Source organism: Eufriesea mexicana, unplaced genomic scaffold, assembly GCF_001483705.2.
Source record: "Eufriesea mexicana isolate 0111107269 unplaced genomic scaffold, ASM148370v2 scaffold598, whole genome shotgun sequence".
Classification (NCBI taxonomy): Eukaryota; Metazoa; Arthropoda; class Insecta; order Hymenoptera; family Apidae; genus Eufriesea; species Eufriesea mexicana.
Genome location: NW_016908752.1, coordinates 700,722 through 718,011, shown reverse-complemented (window position 1 = coordinate 718,011; position 17,290 = coordinate 700,722). Strand labels below are relative to the sequence as shown.

General features: G+C 26.7%; 1 protein-coding gene across 1 annotated transcript in view; it reads left to right on the top strand.

The window, feature by feature from the left end:
* The first annotated feature begins 1,242 nt into the window (after positions 1-1,242).
* LOC108545989 (unconventional myosin-Ie) overlaps positions 1,243-17,290 on the top strand; it is a 47,048-nt gene continuing 31,000 nt past the window's right edge. Inside the window, exon 1 of the mRNA XM_017897887.1 lies at positions 1,243-1,253. The gene's annotated coding sequence lies outside the window, so the exon portion shown is untranslated. The remainder of the gene's footprint in view (positions 1,254-17,290) is intronic.

The following is a 17,290-nucleotide window of genomic DNA, read 5'->3' as shown; positions in this document are numbered from 1 at the left end:
AGAAGAACATCATTCCATAGACATATGATTCACAATGGATAAGTGTTAAGAAAATAATAGCTGCGATAAAACATACATTTTTCATGTGCCAATATGGTCCCCTTATTAATTCAATATTTTATTATACTACAATTTGTGATTTAAAAGCATATTGCCAACTTTAATATTTCAACATTTTATTTGATATTCAAAATGTGTTTTCTGATTGACTGAAACAAAACATAATTAAAAATTTTATCAAAATTCATGAAAATTTGATGGATATCAAATTTTTTTAAAAAAGTTTCTTGAAAATCATATTTTCCTATTAGATGTAAACGCATAGTAAATGTATTTACGGTTTTTGCAATTTTTACTGTTGGTAATATCCGAAAAATTACGGTAACAATGATTGTAAATATATAACATATATACTGTAAACGTGATGTACTTACTTCATAACTGAAAAATATCCTAAGAATTACCGTATCGTTTTCAGCGCGTTAAGTGCAGCAATGCGTAAAAGTGCCACCTGTTACTGGCTTTATCGGTACGACACCGTTAGAGACGATGACATTGGTTATATACAAGCTCACGTGTCCATATCTTTACTGCCGAGACAAATTTTCATTCATTGATTTCCTCAGATATCCTTGCATATACATTTTTCCGTAATAACTCTAGATTAAATGTCATCTTTCTATTCTACTATAGCAATACAGTTGCAATATAGGTAATAACCAACTTGAAATATGAAAACTGTCACATTTGTAACTTTACCATTTATAGTAACATGAAAATAAATATAAATAAAATAAAATTAGTCTCTTTTTCGCTACAAACTCTCGTTACGTATAGGTTACGGGTGTTCAGGAAAACTGGACATACAAAATAAAAAATAATATAATAACTGATGATTGTATAAAAGATACAATAGGAATAACATTCTTGAACGATTACAAATGAAGAGCATGTTCTGAGTAAGTCTGACGTATCACGCTATCATAGGAGTTTCTGCGACAGGCGCACTGACTCACCGGTTAGTATTTGTCGGACAGCGATACGATCGACTTCGTTTCGTGATTGTAAATTTCAAATGTTGAAACCGGTGTTTTGTGACAATATATTGTGTTATTTGTGTGTGTATTTGCATAACATGGTACCAATGATATTAACTATTGTGTTTGTATGAGTGTTCTTTTCCTATATATTTTGTTACATAGACAAACTTGTAATTGAAAAACAAGCAAGTTCTTATTACTTACCAAAACGTCGTAAGTGTTAAAAACTGTATACATATTTTTTGTATATCAATAATTGCATATGCTATAATTAAATGAATTATGAATTTATTTTATTGGAACGTTTAGGTACATAATGAAATAAATATCAATATATGATTATTTTAAGCAAAAGTAAAACTACGTAAAAATTTATTATTCAATCACTAAAAACAAAGAACATGTTATCGATAAAAGTAAATTTTCATATAAATTATTATCTGCTTAAGATATTAACAAAATAGTGTAACAAACATAGAATGACATATTTAAACAAAAAAGTACATCAGTTTTCTATGGTATAGAAAGAATTCCATAAACATATAAAGATAGCTTTCAAAAAATTAATTGTATTATATGTCATATTGATATACTAAATTATTATACTAAATTATTACAGAAAGCTACATAATGAACTTTATTTCTGTGTAACATATACATTTGCAATAAAGGATGAATAGAATTTAAAGTATTGTAAGTAAAGGTATTAACATTTAACATTAATATAATATTTATCTCTTTATTTTGGTTATGTATTTGGAATTCATCAAACTTCTCTTTTATTTTTAACAGAAATGACAGAATGTTGTAGATAAAGATATCAAATAGGAATAAGCGTATAATCCATTCAAACATATAAATACAACAAAACTCCTTGCTACAGCATTAATATTTTCTAAAATACATAAGTAACAACTATCATATTATGATATTTTTGAAACAAAATAAAAATATTTCCATTTATTGGATGTGTACACAGCTAAAATCAGTTTCTTTGTGCGGTTTAGATTATAGTTCTAACTATTTGAAATTTTACATGTGTATATATAATTATATATATATATATATACACATTTTAAGATATTATTTCAGATTATAAATGGTATCAATGAATCATGAATGACACGATAAAGTAAAATCTTTTAATCAATATATTCATATTTTTAGTTTCAAAAAATTTATAAATATTATCATTATATAGAAAACGATTTATTTTATTTGTATTATAATTTCAAAATAATAGAACATAAAAATCTTTTAACTCATAAAATAATAAGAAATGTAATGAATATGTGTTTTAATTTATTCTCGCTCATTCATTGTTACAAACATAAATAGAAAAAAGGTACATTTAAATCTTTTTTTAATTGCTCAATTACCAGATCCGATTAAAAGGTTTTATTAGTTACTAAAATTTGTAAGTTATTTATCTATATGATAAGATAAGCTTGCGCTGATTAGATTATACGCAATTTATATGTTCTTTTATCAAAATTTTGGTAAAAATTATGTACTTACTCTAAGGAAAGATAAACTATACATAGTATTGATTATGGATAATCATATTCTTTTCACGATATTACTAATCATCAACAGCAATTTATCAAAACATTCACTTTTTGTTATTCATATAAAAGTGCTGGTTATATTTATGACACCAAAATAAGAATTACAATTATTGTCTGATTAATTTTTATATTATATTATTATATTTATATTATATTATAAACAGAGTGTAAATCCCAAAATGTACGATTTTATTTTGTATTTTTTCTGTAAGTTCTTTTTTTCTTTCGTGCTTTTGTTTTCATGAGTATATAAAGTACAAAGTAAAATATCATTAAGAAAATTATAATAAAATTGCTTATGCAGGGTACTGAAAAAAATTGTTATAATTGATAAGTAAAAGCATATAAATGTATGAAAACAAAATTACAGAATTGAAAATCAAAACTAGTAATGCATCAGATGAATATGTTAAAGACGAATTAGTCACTTTTTTTATTGTTTTTGCAGTGAGAAACTTATTGAATTTAATTCAATCAAATAGGAACTAGAACTTAATTAAATGGGAACTATATTGATTTATATTCCTAGGTAATACAGGAATATTTAACTTGTTAAATTGATAATAATGTAAATTACATTTGTGTTACAAAATGTAGAGGATATTTATAGAGAATACATGTTTTATTAATTCATGTGCTATACAGAGTAATGAATATAAAAAGTAACGATTGAATATCTTAATATATATTAAACATACCAAAAATAACTGTGCAATATGATGGAAGGTTTGAATTTTAATGTTTTGATTCAAACGCATTTATAATGAATATTACTTACAATGTATAATAGTATACATAATAGTATACATATATTTATCTACTATAATTATTTAGCACAATCCAAGATAAGCATTGTAAAAGCGTTAAAGAGAAAAATTTGTTATAATGTTTGTTAATAGAATATTTCTTGCAAAACATATTGTGTCGCATAAAAGTTTATCGAATGTATATATTTATTGTACATGAAAATATTAAGTTCCAATATAGGTATGCGTATGTATAGTATACTTCCAAAGAAGATACTAAAAAATTTCAAAAATATTGGAAATAATTTAATATGTATGTATATATATAACAAGTTATGCCTTATGCTAATTTGTCATTTTACAATTATAATTGAATTTTCCAAATTTTTTGCTTTTTACATTAGAAATAATCTGGTTTTATTATAATTTGTAATTACTAATGTTATTCTTATCCTCATTAAATTAAAAGAATTAATGGAATTAATTGAGAATCTTATTGTAAAAATATATTCAGTTTTAAGTGAAATGCTATAGGTATATAGTTTTAAAAAGCACGTTGAACCAAGGAACATGACATGAGATATGTAAAATGCTAACATATCACATTATTTTAACTTCACGAAGAAACATTAGCGTTGAATAATCGGACATCTGTATTCAATACGCGTTGAAACATTTCGCTACCTTGAACTCAATAATTCATCGAAAAAAATATACTTTGGAAGAAATAATTACCATTGTTAATATTTATTTATTACATTCGTTCCTTATATAATTAATAGAATTAATTTCTTTATATTTATTAGGTATATAAATTAATATTATAATATATATTAAAATGTAAATATTTTAGATTCTCAATCATTTTATTTTCTTCTTTTATAAAAAATAACCAAAGGAAGAACCACATTTGTTTCAGAAGAATAAATATTCCGATAAATAAAAATTTCTATTTAAGATTATGATTTGTAAGATTTCCAGGTTATGATTATTTTTTTTATACAGAGAAATATTTTATTGATATAGTAACATAGTTCATTACAAAAGTGAATTTAATCATAATATTTGAAAATATGTTAATTTTCAAATGTTTAATATTACATGTGAGACGGAATAATTAAATTTAAACCTACTTGTTTTCTCATTATTTTGAAACTTATCAAAGAAATAATCATTTATTTATCGAATAAATCAAATTAAACCAATAATATATCAATTCTCAGTTTCTTGGAAGAAAACACATCGTTTAGCAATTTTCAATTTCCTACTTCTATTGTTAGAGAAATAATAGACTAAAACGTGATTTCTTGTTTGAATTCTGTTTCTTGAAGTTACAATTTAGTTGTAATTTTTCTTCTTTTAAATGAAATTATTAAGAGACTACTATTTTTATTGGTCAATTTCTATTTCCATGTTTCGGAAAAATAATAAATTCAATAAAATTCGATAATTGAAACAATTAGATCCAAAATTTTTAATTTTTATGAATCAAAATGGCGTAATTCTCTATATAAAAAATAAAAGCAAACTGTCTCGACTAAATCGACATTGAAAATTTATCGATTATGAATATTTATGTGTGGTTTAGTTAGTATCGAATCGAGGTCATTGTGACATCAAAGATTATAATAAATTACTTATCGTTTATTCTACAATACTTATTTGAAATCACAAAACACAAAACAAACATGTTCTTACTTAAAAATTATATTTTATTGATATAAACATTGTTGTTAAGGATGAATGTAGAAATTTTGCATTTATATTAACATAAAATGTAATAATAATATAATATTATCTTTTGATATATAAAAAAGATTTTTGTAAGGCAAAATTTACCGCGTTTGAAAGGTCCAAATTAATAATTTTTTGGTACATTTTATTTACAATTTTTGCTTGTAACAATTTACAAGTGAACTAAGATTTTTAATTTACCAATTATCTGTTTCCATATAAAACAACCTTATAATGTTGGAACATGTATTAAATATTTAACACAAAAACTAAGAAATACAAAATTATGCAATAACAATTACAATTGTTAATTCTATCAAAATATTAAATTCTGTCATGATATCGTGAAGAAAATTGATAGCTAAATAACACTAAAGTATCCAAAATGAGTAAAACAATCATAAATAAATAAAATATTAAACAATTTTTATTTCATATTAGTGGAATTTTTAATATGTTCAAGTATATATGAATTTTCAGTTTATTATGTGTTAGTAACATCTTATGTATTATAATTTTTGTGTCAATAAATCAGTATTAATTCTATTCGCAGATAATTACATTATAACGACGGTACAAATGGGTGAATCGATCAAATCCATCAAGTCTCTAGATTCTTATGGACAGTGATCCTTATAATTTCAATAATTTCATATTGAACAATCATAAATCTTTACGTTTTTGTAACATTTATAAGAAATATCAGAAATGACATACATATATACAAATAAGTATGTCACTCCATTTAGTCGTCGTTTCACCGTTATTGATACGGACACTGCTCTTTAGTGCATTTAATTTTTGGGTAATTTTAATTTATAATTGGCTACAGTTTGTATTGCTTTTATTTACAAGATTATACAAGATTATAGTTTTTATATAAAAAATTTAGTTAGTATATGTGTTTTTATGACAGAACTATGTCCTAAAAAGTTCTGGAGTATGACTCACAGTCCTCTTACTGAAAGGTGTATACTCCGGCCTTCTCTATTCCGTAGCCACATTAGGACATTGTTTTCTGTCAAAGTAAATGGTGGTCTGTTTGTCATTTCTAACTTTCACTAGCCTCGTTCAAAGTAACGTGTGTGTGACAATCGATAGTTGGATGATCCAAAAAAGATACCAACCATCATTTGACGTCAATTTGCTTAGTCTTGTTTATCTTTTTTCAAGACTGCGCGTAGGCTAAGCTCCCGCTATAAATCCTTCAAAGACTGAATGTCTTGTCAACTACCTTCGACTTCACTTAGATTGCATTAACATGTGTATGTCTATTTTTGGATTCAAAGACTGAATGTCTTGTCAACTACCTTCGACTTCACTTAGATTGCATTAACATGTGTATGTGTCTATTTTTGGGTACACCAGATTGTCTACGATCTCCTATACTATCAGTAATTTCCTTCTTCTTGATATCATTTTATATAGTGCTCTTAAATATTAAAAATTTATTAACTATGACACGAGTGATATGTTCTCTATTGTGAATAACGTAGAAGTATTTTGTTAAACATATTCAAATTTTTATAATTTTTGTCATATACATAAAAATTCTACATCACAGTAGAACTACTACTTCTAGTAACTAGAAGTAACTAAACTAAAGATGATTTATGTCAAAAGATATGTACCTCGTTCTTTATATAAATTCACTTATCGTATTATTTACAAAGAATTAATTTGTAATTATAATACGTTGGAATTGATGGAAGGAAATAATGGAGAATATATTTATTTAAAAATAATTTCACTTTTATCGACAAATGCTATTTTCATATTTTAGGCTTATGATATGTATGTACAATTATAGCATGTGTGCAATAAGCACAATAATAAGTTGCATATAACCTATCTTTTGCAAATAGGAAAAATAATTCTCCAGCTCTAATTTATATTTAAGAAGTGTCTTTTGATAATTGATATATCTAACATTAAAATTACAGGTTTTGCATTTACGGTTAATTAGAATATTCAATAATAGTTTGATTTATATTTCATTGTTAATTTTAAGCTTTTATTCAAATTGAAGTGTTAGCGTTCTATGAAGAAATGTTTTCACTAACAATAAGGTTCGTTTGCTATTGTCCCCACATCTGGGGACACTTTATTCCTACATAGGATTTCTGCGATGTCCTTTCAACTGTAAATATTGTTTATGTCTTCTATGCCCGGATCGTTATCGTGGAACAACTATATTAAATTTCAATAACATATACACTTCAAATTAAAAGTTCGAGATCACTTGTCCAACGAGAAGGAAACTAGAATTTTTTTAGTAGAAGGAGCATGGATGTTTAAACATTTATTTATATTCATATTTTTAATTATATACATACAAGTTAAAGCAAAAGAGTTACTTTGCAATTATTAGTTTATATTTATTTGGAATTCTTCAAACAAGTGAATCCTTGATAGGATACGGTAACTCCCTGTCATTAATTCTAAACTTCTGTAGATAAAATTTTCAATGTCATGAAAAGTTTATCACCTAACGAGGGAGAATCATTATTTACAGAAAAGGTTCTCTACTCTGCGAAACTCCCCAAAGAGTGTGAATTAAATAAAAATGAATTAAAGTAATCGATACTTGAAAAAATAAAAGATAGATATGACAATACATCGGAAAAGAATTGTAATAAATTAAAGTCAGTAAATAGTAAACTATATTATTTTTTACATCGCTTTCATTCGTAAATCATAAATATTAGCATTTGACTCCAAATTTTTGGGCGGTAGTGTATATATATATATATATATTTATTATGAATACAGAATGTGTGTCTTTTTTAATTTTCAACTTTTATGTTTTGGGTCGTAGTTAATAACACTGGCGGTGTTTTGTATCCGTATTCATCGATCAATTTATCTACATCAGAGTTCAGTTCATGGACACGGACTGATTCGCTATTCATTTGAGCAACAATCGAGTGAAAATATTTAGAAGTCGTAGAATTGATAATCTTCATTGTTTTGATTCTATTTTTCAGTTAGCTAAATGGAATAATACAATTCAGAAAACGATATCTTGTGTAGTCAAGCAGTATAGTAGGGATTATTCTAAGTGGCCTTGAGAAGCTAAAGTCTAGAAACTCCGCTATAAACGTATTTCCTCTATAGCTTCAATATTGCTCTGTTTTCCTTATTATGGTCTTCCTATCAATGCCTAGATCTATAAGATACGAGATTATGTTAGATTAGTAGAGATTATTAAGGATTTGTTGTTCTGAAATTAATGATGCGAATTATTTTGTTTGCAAAGTTATGAGGATCAAGCTAACTATATCGACCCATAATCCCGACGCAAAAATTTTCAATCAAATTAATTATATTAAACGAATAACTAGAACAAATAATTGGAAATTAGAATGGTTGCCAAGTTCGTTTTATCGCGTCAAATATTAAATTGTTGTGTAGCGTCTTCATTTATTCGAATGTAATATTTTGAATGTTATCTATGATTATTTGAAAGTAATTTGTAGTAACGGTTGCTCGAATATTTAGATGCGATTGTTCGATTGTTTGAAGAAAATTAATTGATCGAAATTGACCGTTGATTTTTCTTATTGTTGCAATTCAAGCGTGACTCCTCGCCGTTACGAAAAAAGGCATATTGATTGTTTCTTGTTAAGAAAAACTCTTCTTCAATTAATTTGTTACAATTTGTTTTCGCATGATTTTTGCATGCCTTCCTCTAGAACAGTGTTTTCCAATATCTTTCAATATATATTATAGTTGGCGAAACTTTTTAAACGATTCATAATATTTAAAATTACTTCCTTGTGGAACATATGACTAACATTAGGAAATACTGCTCTAGAGCGAATACGGTTATGTTTAGATGTAAGTATGATGTTTAACAAGATCATAGAATTTATTACGTGTTTATCGTAATATTATTTATATTTATTTAAGATGAACTTTCAATTAGTAAAAAATTTCCAGAATCTACGAATAGTATATTGTTACAACAGAAATTCTTAATTGAAAATTAGTTAATTTTAAATAATTATTGAAAATGGAATACTCATCGATTTAACTGATTTTAAAATTTATTATCGAGGTTAATAGTAATTTTGTCCTATATGTATAATTGTCATTTAAACGTAATTCGAGGCACAACATGTAGAAGTATGTCTGATACTAAATGTGTTTAGGTAACGTTTAACATAGATTTCAGTTGGTTTTCTGTTACATATCTAGATTTTTACAGCGAATAACGAAAATATTCGAATGCAAGATACAGGAAATATTATCAAGTAAATAATGTTTAATTTTTAGTGCTCTATTGCAGCGTGGAAAAAATTTTCTTTCTTGAGGTCTTGTTTAAAAACAAGAAAAATTGTTAAAATATTTGTTTAATTGTTCATTTCACCTCCTCAAAGGCATTTTCTGCCTACGAAATTATCTGCATTTTTAGATTAAAGAATTCCCTTGATACATAACATTCGAATATTTTTATTATCGTTGTAAAATATATTTAGAGGAAGTTTAGGATAAGCTTGAGATAGGTTTGGATTTAAATTTGGATTTAATAATATACATGATACCTCAAATTTTGTCATGATCTAAATAAAGAAAGAAGGTTATATAAATGTAATTTAAACATACTTATTTAAACATTTCAATTTTACTTTTTTAAGTAAAATAGTTAAAAATTTTGTTAAATAAAGTAAACGTTTTAAGCTTTATTAAATACGAAATAAAAAGAAAATAGTATCGGATTTGTGGCTACTGCGAAACAATGTGGAAGTTGATCAGCAATACATATGCACATATGCACATTTATTCTGTTTATACGAGCTGTGTTTACTCTCTGTGGTCGTCAAAGATAGCATAATACTTTTACCACTTCCAGACGTGATTATATCTTCATTTTATGCCCACTGATTTTGGTAATATAAGACTGACAGTGATTAAAAATCAAATTTATTGCTTTACGATTTTTATTTTTATTCTGTTCTATTTTATATCGATTCTAAAGCCCTCGTTACTAATGATGTTGGTGAAGATTATCTGTAAATACTATTTTATCGGACAAAATGCAATAAATTTTATCCATTCTTGATATTTGCAAAAAATTATGATACATTTATCGGAAGATGGTAATTTTTATGGGTTTCGAATTTCACCTTATTGATTTCCATAATCTTATTTGGTCCACATAATTTTATAGTTTTCCTCGGACCATTTTATGTTTACCTACTATATAAAATACTGAATTGTATTGAAATTTTCAAAGCACTTATTTAATTTGCTTTCATAGTTTTCATTTTCGAAATATCTGCAGGAAAAGTGCATGGTGTCGTGTTCGAGAAGAGTAGCCCGATTCAAATCTAATCGTACCCAAATTAAGACTAGAGTTAGGTTGGGATAATTTTTCTTTCACTGTATTACATACTCTGCATTTTACATAGAATATTAGAAATAGTACGGCGTATATTTGAAAAATTAAAGCCGATTGTTAATTTTGCCAGAGAAAACAATTGTTCTGAATATCGTCCTTTGAAACACATGTAAAAATCGTAAAGATCCACGAAGGATAGTTTCGACAATTTCACTACTCTTTCTTTTTCAACTAATATTTTTTTAATTTAACGATTTAACGCACCATTCTTCATATTTTCTTTCTTTTTACTCATAACAGAAATAATAGTTTACCTGTTCTAATATCGCATTAGATATTTTCGCAACGCCGTGCCGGTAAGTCTCATGGCACAAATTTAGCTGTAGAACAATTTATCCTTGTAGTAATGAAAGGGACAAATAGTTTTCAACAGCTTGTTTCTGTTAGGAAATATTACCTTGTAATGGTTTACATGGTTTACCATGTATAGAATAATATATATTCAGAATGACATGTAACATAAATATAATACGTGTGTAACACAAATTGAGTCATTGTAGAGAGGAAGGTTTCGTCCATAAAATACTTACGTTGAAAAAGGGGAAAGGGGGTCTTAGGATAGAGAAAGGTATTTACTAGCTAGGTATCCACGAACTTGTAGCTGAATCTGTCAATAACGTTCAACAGGTTTTAGCCTAAATATAGAGATGTTCCGTGTATACAAATACAGTTTAGCACAGGACAGTTTGTATACAGTTAGTCTCCCAAATAACGTGAGAGTTTGCAATTCCAGACGTAGTTAAAAATCCGTGTAACTTTGAATACGATTTTGCTTCCACATTTCTACCCTAAATTTTTATTACTTGGTTGCTATTGATCGGTAATATGATTGTATATGTTATATATATGAATATGTGTATTATAATTTTAGAATAAAATAGGATAGAGAAAAGAAAGTGTTGTTCAGGAAATTAAAGCTAAGGAGAAAATACGATATATATGTATATGCTATACGTACATACTTAAATTACTTATGTTTATATATGGCTTTGTATCAAATCACCAAAAATCGTCTATGTTTTAAGCGACACTATTTGACTAACATTTTCGCCAACATTATTAGTTAATCGATATGTTGAAATTACCGACAATGTTTACGTCGACATTCTTTTTATCGACATTGATAATGATGTATTAAACATATTAATTATAACGAAATAACTGTTCATTTAAAATAACGGAGAATTGTGAAGTAATAACGAAGGTGTAATTATTAGATAGAAATAACTGTAAATCCACAATATAATAACTATGTATTGTATAAATAATCGTAATAACTATCTATTGAACAAGAATTGTAGAATTACAAAATTACATTGTGTGCCAATGCTTTTAAGAAATTCAGTTCTGTATATTCCTCGCAGCTTGGTTTAGGTTTGGATTAGGTTAGATTTGTAAACATTGTCGGTGAAATGATTGTCGGTAATTTCATACAAATTCTGTATATATATACATATATATATGTGACATTTATTTTTATTATAATGTGATTATTTATAGTTTTAAAAAATTACTTTTATAATTCATAACCTTTTGCGTAGTTCATATAATTTATAAATTTTGTAATACATTTAATTTTGTATACAATTTATAGCTTTCATATAGCTTACTATCATTTGTAATCCTTTATGATTTATCTACTGTCATAATTCCATGTAATTCTTAAACGTTCTTTTTCAATAATTTCGTATTAGACACTAGTTTTATCACGTTAACTTTTATCAATTTCAAATTCGTTATCCTGAATAATTTCAGATAAAATCTATTAAAAGCGGCAGAAATACGTTAATGATACAAACTAAAGACGTTTTTAAATAATTGCTGAAATTATATTGCGTATTGAGTTTTTATAACATTGCAATAAATTGTTGCTGAATCCTTGTTTTTATTAGCGTCTCTAATGGACTTTAAAATCCTTAGTCATTTCCAACAATTTTGTTATATAAACGTGCCTTTCGTTCTTTAACAAATCATAATACAGTTCACATAATAATGCTAGTTTTGCTCTATTAGATATAGATTTGAAAACATTGTCATATATAATCTAGTAAGTATAAAATTTTAATTCTCAGAAATTTGAACCATTTTCAGTTTTAGTAAGTAATTGACAGAAGTGATTCATTCGTTTATTTTATATTTTATAGAATATTTCCAGTAGGAATTGGAAATTGTCTGCCACGTGATTATTGTTTCGTTATTTGAAAATATTCGTTTTTGAATTATTATTGACCCACTTTTAATTCAACAAGACATTAATTCGTACTAATATAAAACATAGGTAATAGATTAATTAAGTAGCCCATATAAGTAGTCATATTCAAGTGCTGTTCACGCAGTGTGTTAGCATAAAAGAAATCGCAATTTCTTTATCGAAGTTGAGTTATAATGAAGGAAGATCACGAAAAGGAAAGAAAGATGCACTTCGTTCTGGATTTATTAGCAAATTGATTAGTAAGGTTTCTAAGCAGTTTCATACTATCGAGTCTGAAGCAGTGGAGATTAGGTCAGAGGATAGAGATGAAACTTTGTTAGAAGTTTCCAAGAAGTCTCTTGATGGGAACCTCTTTGGTGTCAAGTGTAGGAGAATTCCTACAATCGTATTATCTATGTAATCGTACAGTCGTGAGTATTCGGTAAGTTCTGTTCGAACTGTCCCGACGTATTGATTCCGCAAAGATCACCTAGTGACCTAAGTCTCTAAGTATTATAGTATCAGCGATTTGCGTTTTATACTCGCCGTTTTGGACTGTTATAATAGCGAACTTCTATAATTATTGATTTCAAAATATCGGTTTCCCCGGTATAACAGATACTCTTATAGCAGAAATTTGCTTTAACACGATTAAAAAATTGGAAAAATTGGTGAAATGATATATCATGAGAATTTTTACACGTAAGTATATCATTTGATGATTTTCATTGGAGCAAGCGTATGTCTTGTCTCAGATTTGTGTATGGAATTTTAGAATATCGACATTTTAAATTCATTTCTAGTTCGCGTAGTATTAACCAATTCCAGTCTAAAGTTTCTTCATTGTGGAGATTTCATTAGCAATTTGAAAATTTAATAAAAGTACGACATATTTTATAACTAACATGAATAGAAATCATATATAAATTAATAAATATAACTATTTTACTTCAATATTTTATGTATTGTTAAATAATCTTCTTGATATTATTAATATCGATTATTAAATTTTATAATTTTGTTTTCATGTGACATCTTACAATACATTATTAAGGTATATTAATTTTGACTAATTATTGATTATTTTCATAAATATGTTTCTCTTATAGGAGAAGAAGAAGAAGAAAAAACATAGTACACATGCTGTTTTAGAATTTAAACTATTTTTTGTACCACTTCTTTCTCTGCATAACATGGATTCGTATAACACTATTATTTTTATATTATACAATATTAACCTTGTGTAATGTTACATTACATAATAAAAATTATGTTCTATGCGTGTCTCAGCACAAGAAAAATTACAAAATAATGTGCATTAAAGATATCTAAAATATCTCCCATAAAATTTAATACAATCGTAGATTTGTCGGATTCATTATAAGTCATTAAGACATGTGCTTCGCTAAATGAAATTTATTTACATATGAAGTTTAAAGTACGAAAATATTAATTTTTATATACTTCTGTTAAAAATATTCTTTAAAAGAATAAATTTCTCTCATTCGACATAACTCTTCAACTCTTTATTTATTCATAAATTTCTAGAAAATAAAATATTTTCCAAATTGTTAAAATGTCAATTGTTTCTCGAAAAAAGAAAAAAAAATGAAAAAATGACATCATTAACGTCAGATTTATGTAATCCATTAATCTCATCTTATTTCTAACGAATCGAAATTTCGAAACGAAGAAATGGTACTCGAAGTTAGGTGTGTTTGAGTATTTTGGCTGAAACTAGGATCTCTGCGGATTATTCTTACCACACAGTGCGACCTTCGTCTAATAGAATATAATGGCAGTATATCCTTTAACATTTATTCTATCCTTGTTACCAGTAATTCCTTTTGTAACGTTTTTAGTTCAGTTAGGCAATGATTTTCTTTATTTCTCCTTTCCTGGTCTCGTAGAACTTCTGTGCCACGGCTCTATGTTTTTTCTTTCCTTTTCTATACTTTTACTTCTTCTTTAATACACGCAAAAAGAAGAAAACGGCAGCGAATTACCAATTATATACGCCACTTGCTGCATACTTTCTACTTTAAATAAGCCACGAATTCGAAATCTATTGCGCATACTTATTTAACAACAGCTATTTAACAGGAACTGATTGTGCAACAGAATAGTTCCGAAACCATTAAGATCACAGTGACTTCAGATTATACAGCGTGTCCCTTTTATCTAAAAATGTTTATCCTGACAACTATTTTTCTACTATTTCATTTTCTTATTATTCTTAATGTTATATACCGCGAAGGCTGACATATCCTGGTAATGAATATTTGACCTTAGGAAATCTTATTGACTAATACTTTTTATTGGATATAGCTGGCGTCAAAATATTTCTAAAACATTACTTATTCGTTTATTTTGGACAAACCGATTTCGAAATATGAGACGTTTTGAAAATTATTCAATGACAGTTATAAGAATTTATAACAAAAAATTTTCTTCATTATCTGTATCTTTTCAGATGTTCACACATTCCAAGATAAAACGGACAGTGTATATTGTTAACACGGATTCGCTTGGTAACCAACGTCTTAGACTTTCATATTCCATATTCTTTGAATAAAAAATGAAATTTATTCAATTTCTTTAAAAAATTATATAGAGATACCGCAATTTTTTATAGACTCACTTGTTAAATTTATGGAAAATATAGGTTTATATAATTTCAAGGAATTAGAGTGTATAATGTTAATTTAATTTAGCAAATCTGGCACAGTAAATTTCTATAATAGCAACATTAATAAACAACTCTGCCTTTTAAAATCAACGATTTATTAGCGAGTTGAAAGTATAATTTCTCATATATTCTATAGTTGTTTAATTAGAAATAGAGCGGCAAGGTATTCTATAATGAACTTGTATCATTGTTGTATTATTGCACATTCAATTTATATTGAAGTTTTAGTTTTACATTTAGATGTTAGTTTTAAATCTAATATATATATATAGATAGATAGACAGATAGATAGATAGATAGATAGATAGATAGATAGATAGAGAGAGGGATAGAAATAATACGTTTCGAATATAATAAAATAGAATAACGAAATAATAAAATATATCAGTGGTATCTGACAGTGTTTCATTAATAAAGTACAATATACCCAACAAGGCGAAGTACCTGTTACGTCTGATCAAAACATTGGGTAACTTTATACAAATTATTACAAATATCGTGGTACATCTAGCCTTTGCTGATTCTACGTGTAAACATAAATTTCATAAAAAGGCATTTTTTAATTGAATTTTATTTTTGAAAAAATTTCATTTAAGAAATTTCTTCGTATCTACTCGTGTATCAACCGGTAGTTTCGAAATATGAAACGTCTATTTTTACTCGTTTTGATATTATTTAACTTGGACACTTCCTATTATCGCTGTTATCTTATTTTCGCGATATCGATTTATATTATGTGTTCTTCACTCTGTATTTAATTGAAATGATTTTGTATTAAAATAAAGGTAAGATTAATATATCTTAAGAATCATTTTGTCAATGTAACAGGTATACGAAAGGTTGACCATAATTGCATACTTTATGCATACGTTAGCTGAACTAAATTATGTATTTTTTTTATAGCGAATTATGTGTATTCATGACATTGTTCATGTTTAATGATACAAACTCGGACATAAAGATTCATATTTCTGAAATTAATATACGGATACTTTTCTTAAATTTATGTTTCTCAAAAACCAGCCTTCACACGAAGAAAAGTTTCTATTTTTCACTATTTATTTTTACATGTAAAATCACCATCTAAATATTGGAATATTTGGAATATTCTACATACAGATCAATCGTCATTAATCGTGATAACAGTTGTATACGATTAATTTCAAGTAATTCCTCTTTGTTTTCATAGGTTTTCGAAATATATTTTTTTCTAATCTTCTAAATCTTTTGCGAATCTCTAAGGTCTTTCCTTCTAATCTATGAAATCTTTCATTCCAATCTTTGGAGTCTTTCCTCTCGATCTACGAGAGTAATGCAATAAGTAGACGCTTATCGTGAAATATACTAAACAGATTTCTCGATTATCGCTTCCTGTGTGGCATAACTTTGTTTCTTTAATACTCATTTACGTTAAAGAAAGAGGAAAAAATTAGGTAGTAAGAGATCCGGCGAATATAACGGTTGTGGAACAATGGAAAAGGAATTTTGTACTAACTGTGGAACTATAGTCTCTAGTGATTAGTGCCGTGTGTGGTCTCGCGTTATCATAGTGTACTAATCGTACTTTTTCCTGCTACGAATGTACGTAGCATCTTTTTCTAACTTCTTTACATTAACGTTGAAATACAGATTGATAAAAATTTGTGTTTACCGTAATGTTATGACGTATGATAATATCTTCTTTTGTTTTGTCAGCTGCTGAAGACTCTTCTTACTTTGAGTTGTCTTCGGTCGGTGTTGATCCACACTTAAGATTTCCACTTGGACACCATTTACTCGTAGAAATATTTTTAAAATTCAGCCCAGCTGAATCATATAAAATATTTTTCAGTATGTGCTAGTTTTTTTATCATCCTAGTTTATAACAAAGTTTTATATGTTCTCTGCTGCTTAAAATTTTTCATTATAAGATGTTGCA